Genomic DNA, 8625 nt, shown 5'->3' on the forward strand with positions numbered 1-8625 from the left:
ATCTAAAAGTGTCAAATTATCAAAACTTCCAGGGGCTCAGTAACTTCATTATGTGCACCAATTTTTTAAGTTGAAGAAACTAAAACTGCTAATTGTTTGTTAGCATTGCACTATCTCAGATGACCACCAGCATTTTCTTTCCTTTGCCATTTAAATATCTGTTACTCCCATATTTACTTTCAGGTACTATTCATAAGATTAGCATATGCTTCCCATTGAGAAAATTATTATTCATATTTCAAAGACAGTTAAGCCAAAGGTCACAAAGACTGCCCTAAGCAAAAACTAAACACACACACACACACACACACACACACACACAGTACAGATTATTTAGAAGAAAAATTTGGAAGTGCTTACATCTTACAACATTATAGAACTCACATTGGTAAACTAAAATTACCTTGTTAAAAACATGATCCTAGCATGAATTTGTTTTATTTTATAAAGCACAATTGAGAAATAATACTAGAAATTTTTAATCAGAGGCAATTTATAATTCACCTTACTTAATAAACAATTTATATTTTGACACATAAGACAACACAAATTATAAATTCACAACTGTTTTCTAAATGTTAATAATTTATGAATGTAGGTAAATTCCAACCCCCAAAATACTAAATGACTCAATTATTTAATGACTGCAACCATATTTAATGAGGTCTTTGCAATATAAAAGCTCTAAAAACTAATGATGTTCATTTTTATACTACCTTTTAAGATTCGGATGACCTTTCTGAATGAATATCCAAATGAGTTCTCAATTACCTACTTATCAGTAAATACAAGTAATACCTAAAATTTGATGGAATTTTTGTTCACCTTTCACTACCCTCTTAAGATTTCAGGAGACCTACCGATGCCCAGTAATATTTATGATAAAAGACAAGGAAAAGTAGATTTATTACATCCATCTGAGTTCAATCAGAAAATAGAAGCCATGAAGTAATTTGAACATGCAAAATTTAACAAAGAGGAGTATTAACATGAGATTAGAATAATGTAGAATTGTCTAGGAAGTTAAAGAGATGTCTAAGGAATAAAGAAATCACACATAGAGAGAATGATCCCTACTCCAAGGGCTGAGTTAGAGTGTTCAAAGAAAAGCAGAAAACATCACCCCTTCCCCAATCAGACTAAGATTGAAATGCATTGCAATGAGAACACGTAGGTGTGTAGAAGTCGCTAAGTAGCCTTGTTCCCAGGACTTCCTGGAAATTTGGCTGCTGAATAGTAAGGGAAACCATCCTCAGGGATGGGTTGCCCTTCAACAGTTACAGTCACGCAAGACGAGATAGGACAGGTCATTCATGGGAAGACATCTCACCAGCAAACTCCATCACCAATGCACTGGAACAGGTTCTGGAGAAAGTCAGTGGCCACTGGGTCTACGCGGTCACCTCATCTGGCAGGAGGCACGTACTGGAGGAGCAGTACGGCACGTGGCTGCGCGCCAAAGAGAGCCACGGCTGTCAGAGCTGAGCGCCAGAGGAACTTCGGTCTGCAGGAATACAACATGGGGGAAAGTTGTTAAAATTTGGTATCAAAAATAAGGGCTATAGTATTAGTAGGAAATGAGTTGATTAGCAATTGAAAACGTTCTTTTAAGAGCATGATAAACTGTGCATTTACCATTGTTATTGTCTAATTATTTTAGTTATGAAAAGTTGTTTTTCCATATAGCTGTTTTTATATTTTCTTTATGAGTATCTACATGTATTACAGTAAAAGTTTAAAAAAATTAAGACTTCAAACAAGTGAATTTTCAAATCATAAAAAAATGGAAAGTAAAGGAAAGAAAATGCTTATAAAGTCTACCTGTGTCATCACTAAGTAGGCAGACTGGTAAGTTTGAAATATGGGACATTTGTTTTCCAATCAGATGTTTTCCTTCTATGCTTTAAATCAGGAATTTTTCATGATATGTGTCATTATCTATAAGAAGTAATTTTTTCCTATTTATTTCCTCTTTCCTTCTTCATTGGTTAGCACTCGGTTAATGTTTTTGCAAAAGCTGAAGCGTGTAGTGAACACTGCCAAGCGCCACAGGATGCAGCCTTTTTCCAAAGAACAGCCCCATGACAGAATCCATGCCCTGTATTTGTATGTCCAAAGGCATTCCCAGGACATTTATCAGCTCGTCCTGCCTCAGGTTTTCTAAATATTGACTGCTTAGGGAACACTAATCGATTGAATTGATCTTTATGACATTTCATCCTGACACAATATTTTTTCCCAACATTCAAGTGGAGACACCATAGTTTAAGGTCCTCTTGAATATGACACAGTTAATAAATGTTACAGTTAGAATTCATAACAAAGCTGTGTATGTAAAAACTGGTACATTTCTAAGGACTGTGACAGATCTCAAATTAATGCTGGAATCAGTTGCAAAATAAGATCTATCAGAATTTAACGAATAACTTATAATTGCCTCTAAGGAAGAGAAGTACCCTAGTACATGAGAGTTGCCCAAAGGTTGTGATCAGCATTTCTAAATTTTATTTTGGATAAAAACCAAGAAAATTGGAACACATCTTCTAACCGTGGCTCCACTGACACACAAATAAAGGTGAATTGGATTAATATATTTTATTCCAGTTGAATACAGTAGGTCAATTCAAAACTTGAATTCCCAGAAAATGATGTTTTTGCAACCTATTTTGGTTTATGAAGACCTATATTTAGAGAATTTTTTGAATGTTCTTAAAAATTAAACTAAACTTTTCCTTACTGAATAAAATTAGTAGTTGTATTTCATCCCATTGCTGCCATTATTGAAAAGAGAAGACTAGGAAGAGGGCCTGAAAATGGTAGACAAAGGTGCTTTTTCAGTTACTTTCCTATAACATGGCCGGAAGACATTTTTAAAGAAAGAAAATTAAATTTTAGTTAACTAGGGAATGGATAATTTTACTAATAATCTGTGATGATTAATTGAGAAAAAAACACCAGTAAGCATAATTAAAAATATGCTATAATTATTACGCATTACATAACTTGCATATCTACCGTGAAGTAACTGACGCACTTCATCACCTCATTTTGACTTAACACTCAGGATCTAACCTTAGTGACTTTTCACTCTATACAGAAGGTGCACAGCCACATTTACACAATGATGTCATAGTTCACAATCTAGGTCCTCTTAGCCTTGTTCAGTCAGCATTTATCCTTGGACCTAGCCTGACACTCCCCAAATCGTCATATAAATTTATATTGCTCCTTTAATCCCAGGGCAAGAGAGTCTCTGTTAATAATGGAAACAAATGTTCAGTGTGTTTGAGTTGATGAGGTATAGGCATTTAGCCTAGGACAATTAACCATCATAATGTGCCTATATGAGGGCCCTTAGTACATTTTGGAGGAGCTCAGGGTAAAGTAGATTCTTAATCACACATTTAACAGAAGTTATTCAATAGAGGTTGACATAATTCTCAAGGTCTGCCCTTACAAATTGTAAACAGTTTGAGAGTCATCATTTCTATAGCAGACTGAACTGACACACCACACAATGGGCTTTTGGACTTCTTACCAGATGGGCCTCTTTCGGTTTTTGTCTTGAATACTGCATAGTTGAAAATGCATTCAGTTCAGAATAAAATGGTAATTTTTTGTGGAAGAGCTGGCTTATTGTTTAATACAGACAAAGACTCTTTATCTGATAAGTGACTTGTCATCCTATGTCCAATGTGAGCTATGTAAAGAATGACTTTTCATTAAAGCAAGTTTAGCATATTTGCAATTGTCTTTGGTCAGATGGGAAAGTTTCTGGCTGAAATACTGGAATTATATTTTGTGATTTATGTAATCTGCAAGTTGATTCTGTGTGGGAAAGAAAAAATAATAAGGAAAGCATTTGCTTTTTTTTTTCATGTTTTTCCCCCTCTTGGCTCCACAAGATACCAGGCAGCAATTTTAGGAAACACTGAGGAAAACCTACTCCTTGTATAAGTAACAGAGTTCACCAATTATCTGAGAACTTGATACATTTACCTTCTTTTCCAGACCAGACTATGCTCTCAAATTCTTAAATATGGCTCTTAAATAACCTCTGGGTTGAAAATATCTTTCCATCCAGCCTCTGGCATTTTGATGGTGAAGTATTATAGATAAGCTTTTATTAAAGCTTTCAATGTCTTTTCTGCCATTCAACACTGAACAACTCCTGGTAAACTTTACATAATTCTTCCATGCTTTGAACTGTCCCATGTGTTCCTATTTTGCCAAAATCCTTCTTTTCATTAGTAAAAATATGTTATCCTCCTCCTTTCCAAGAACCTCTAAAGTTGAACAAATATTACTGGAGTTTGGCATATAGTTGCACAACCCTAAGGACAAAACAATTACTACTTTTGGGCTGGGAGCATATAGCTCAGTGGTAGAACATTTTTTTCAGCAGGTAGGTGGGCTTTGATTGAATCTTGGCACCAGACCAAACAAAACTAAACAAACAAAAACTGGTATTTTTCCTTAGCATAACATAACACTGACTATTGAGAATACCATAAAATTATCAATATTCCTGGTGTCGTGTGTGCTTCCTCATCATTAGTAACATTGGAGAAAGCAAGGAGATATTAGAAACCTCACTCTGATTTGTATCAATCTATTTTCCCAAATAGCCCTACGGGCCAAAGGAAGATGGAAAGAAGTCAAGAAAACCATCTTAAAAGCTTCATTTTCTTTTATCTTTGTTCTAGAATGGGGCCAGAAATACAACGAAGACTTTGATCTTTCACAGGGACTCCAAGCATCTCCAGACTCTCAAATACCTTCATCAGTTGTAGGTAGCGTGACATCTGCCTCTACCAGGAGCTACACATTTCACACAGACACATTTTTGAACATCAGAATATTAAAAGTCATAAGATGGGGTGAGAAATAAATAAAGATGGCAAAAGAATATGGCTGGCCTGGTGCAATTTCTCCATGAGTTGTCTTCATTGTTTACCTTTGGATTTTAAGCCTATTTAAAACAATTTTTGATTTCCACACTGTCATAGAGCCACCAAAATGCTGAACATTTTACTTAGTGAACTTAGTGTCTCTTCTACAGTCCCCATTGATGGAATAGTTTCACTTTCCTTGTGTCCTTTTATTCCTCAACTCTAAATTCCTGACCAGATTCATGCCCTTTTCCAGAAACAGAAGGAGGACTTGTGGGAGGCCAATTCTAGGCTTTTCTCTTCCAGGTTCTCTTCTTTAACAACTTCCTCCAATAATGTCTCATCTCATATGGAGATCAGCAGCTCAGAAGACCAAATCATCCCTTCATATATATTTTTTCTCACCTCACAAATGCCTTAATTTAGTTAAAATATGCCTAGTTTCATAAAGAATATCCTCAGACAACTTTATGTTTGAAGTGAGTTGCCATTGTCTATTACTATAGATGAATACTGGAGAGGTTTGTAGTTAAGAAGATTTCTTAGAACTTGGAGTTATACAATATACGAGTTCACCAATCTTTGCTCTGATAAATATCTGTTTTCATCTTTCATGTAGCACTTCCATTTGTATAGAAAGAATATTGACTTCCTGCTTTGATCCATCAAAATATAAAACACAATTCCCTATTCTTTCTCAGGGCAGACTGAATTATCATAGATACTTCAAACTTTGTCTTTTCTAGTTTAATGATTCTCAAGTTCATTTTTCATCAGAAACTGGATCTAGGGAGCTTATTGTAACAGATTTTTAGGTTCTATTCTTGGAGTTTGCAATTCAGTAAGTCTGAGGTGGGACCCCAGAATTTACAGTTCTCACAAATTTCAAGGTGATGATGATGCTAGGTCAAGGCTCACAGTTTGAAAATCACTAGTGTATATGTAATAAAAAATGGTTAACAGCAAAGCATTTAGTGATATTAGACTTGGCATTTAAAAATTTCAATATCAAACATTTTCGGTTTTCCATAACTCAGTAATTTATGACTGACAAACATAAATCACATATTTATTTTTCACTGCTAGCTGAATTTATAAATTTGTCTCAGATTTTCTTACATCTGTATACATAAGGAAAAATCAATAAATATATCTTTACATTACTCTTCATGTTATCATGTTATAACTTTGATAACAACAGCATTTCAAAAGTATTACATGTCTTAAACGAGCTGGCAAAACCATTACGTCTTGTAGTAAGAAACTATTGCCTGCCTTTGTGAAGGTGGATGTTTAAAATATGTGGAACCCATATTAATCAGTTTTTCTTTAGGGAACATTTAAAAGCTGACATATATTCCAGAAAATTTGGAAAATACAGAAAGGGACAAGGAAGAAAATTATCTGAAAACTCTACACTCAAATAAACATGCACTCTTACACTGATATAAAATAGACTAATTTATAGAAGTCTGAAGAAATAAAAGAGAATATTTTATTATAGAAAGCTTCTAAATTCTAGATTGTTTACCTGGTATGAGAAAAAGAAATAAAGTGCTTTTCTTTTAGCTCAAGAGAATGGGATTAATATGAGAAAATGAAAAAATGGAAAAAAGTCTTTGTAGATAGGGTGGGAAGGAGGGGTTGGAGGGAGGGCAGGGGAAAAGGGAAGGGGGGAAAAATAAGAGCCAAGATGGATTACGTAAAGGATTATGTGAAAGATGAATGTCATTATATGGTATGCCTTACATGTATCAATACAATTAACTTAAAATGTTAAAAAAAACAAAAGACATGAGAGGGCTTTGAAAGGACCTGGTGGCATTTGGCGTGTATTTCATGGAACATGACTGCTCACAGGAACTGAAATTTGTAATCCACTTAACACAGTAACCATTTGTGACAGGAGAAAATGAAGATGGCGATGGAGGCATCTACATGCCTCCGTGTGGAGTGGTGACAACGTATGAGGCTCTCTGTAGTCCCTGCGGAGAAGGTACTGGGCTGGAGAGTGCAGGGATTTTATCAGTCAGAGGCTATGGGACACTATCGGAGACAGGAGGTGGTGGGACGGTGTGGTGCCTGTGTCTGAGGACTACAGCGCTCGAGATCCCATGGAGATCAACCAAACACCACCAAAGAGTTCCCACTTACTCAGAAAGAGTCCAGTGCTGTGGCATAAAAATACCCATAAAGTAACAACAGTCCAGTTTCTTACGTCTCTTTCCCCCACACTCCTATGGGTGTTTGAGAAATCTTGGCTAAGAAATTGGAAGGGAAGAACAGAATGTGGGAAGGGAGAGAATCAACCATACTTTTCTCATTGGAAGTCTCTGGATTCCTCATAGAAAAAGAAATATCTTTAATTGTACCCATAGTTTACAGTGTAGGCTGTGGAAATTATCACTTTAATAATTGAAGTCATATCAAAACTAAAGATAAGTAGTAGATATTTTAAAGTCAGAATACAAGAAAACCCATGACCCCTCTCTTGGGTTTTATCCAAGGAATAGGGAAAACTAATTAACTCAGAGGAAAAGGACAAAGTGGTTTTCTTTTAAACTCTGTGGAATCTTGCTTCTTCAGTACAGAAACAATACATTTTATTTCAATATATAAATGTCTTAAATACGATTAACTAATTTTCTAAATAGTTTCCAGCTTTTCAACCTTCTTTCCTTGCTAGAGAGAGTCTTGCTCTGTAATTCTGGCTGGTCTTGAACTCACTATGTTTCCCAGGTTGCCCTCAAACTCATGGTGATCCTCCTGCCTCAGCCTTATGCATGCACCACCACTCCCGGCCCTTGCTATCTTTTAAGCACCACTTATCCCCTTTGGGTTACACTTTTACCAGCGCTGCAACTCCAGTTCGATGTTCAGAGTACATGGAGCAAGCTCCTATTCCATCTCCCAGCTTCTAACGCCCGTTTAGTATATTGTCCTTGGACAGAGGATGCATCAGATACTAAACTGATAAGAACACCACATTTTAATCTTAGCCAAAAGGTCAAGAAGTTATTATTATCAACCTTTCTTGAAAATCCCCACAACATACTGTTTTTCTTCTCTTCTTTACTCTAATGTTTATTACACTGATAGTTATGAAATTATTCCTTATTATAAAAAGATCATACATCTTATTTAAACATAGTACTTGAATCATAAACATAGAAAATGACCAATACAGATACATATACCTAAATGGTTGAACAAAAGATCCATTTCCTCCTGCACTCTCTCCAAGTGAAAAAGAACTACAAAAACAAAACCTTTCCACTAATATTTTGTTTTAAAATAAGCACTCAATTATGTGTCCTTATTTTAAAATCTATCAAAAATATTGAGGTATAGGCTCTTTAGGAATACTTCAAGTATAATTGGCCCTCCTACCATGTCTGTGTGATGAAAACACACACAGAGAAGCTGAAAGATAGAAAATATAAATGGAATAAAGATTCACATTATAGAGTAAATGCTGATTAACGTCACTAGTTTCTAGAAGTAAGAGGCTGAGAAGTAGTGGCCAGGGCGAGGCATGGGTAGCTGCCCTGAGAAGGCATAGTCGGAACAAAGAAAAGGCTAAGTAATCTTGGATCACTTAGATTCCCAGGGCTAAGAGGCATGGAGTAGATCGAGCATGGGAATTATGAATACCCAGCATGGCTAGAGATTATTTTGAATCAATCTTTGAGGATCCAGAATTATACTCCTGCAACAGCAAAATTGTCTCTCT

General features: G+C 35.6%; 1 non-coding gene across 1 annotated transcript; it reads right to left on the minus strand.

The window, feature by feature from the left end:
• Positions 1-7726: 7726 nt before the first annotated feature.
• LOC117283694 lies at positions 7727-7911 on the minus strand. The gene has a single exon (XR_004514735.1). It is a non-coding gene; the product is annotated as a U2 spliceosomal RNA (small nuclear RNA).
• Positions 7912-8625: the final 714 nt, after the last annotated feature.

Source organism: Fukomys damarensis, unplaced genomic scaffold, assembly GCF_012274545.1.
Source record: "Fukomys damarensis isolate Sample0158 unplaced genomic scaffold, DMR_v1.0_HiC HiC_scaffold_29, whole genome shotgun sequence".
In the NCBI taxonomy this organism is placed as follows: domain Eukaryota; kingdom Metazoa; phylum Chordata; class Mammalia; order Rodentia; family Bathyergidae; genus Fukomys; species Fukomys damarensis.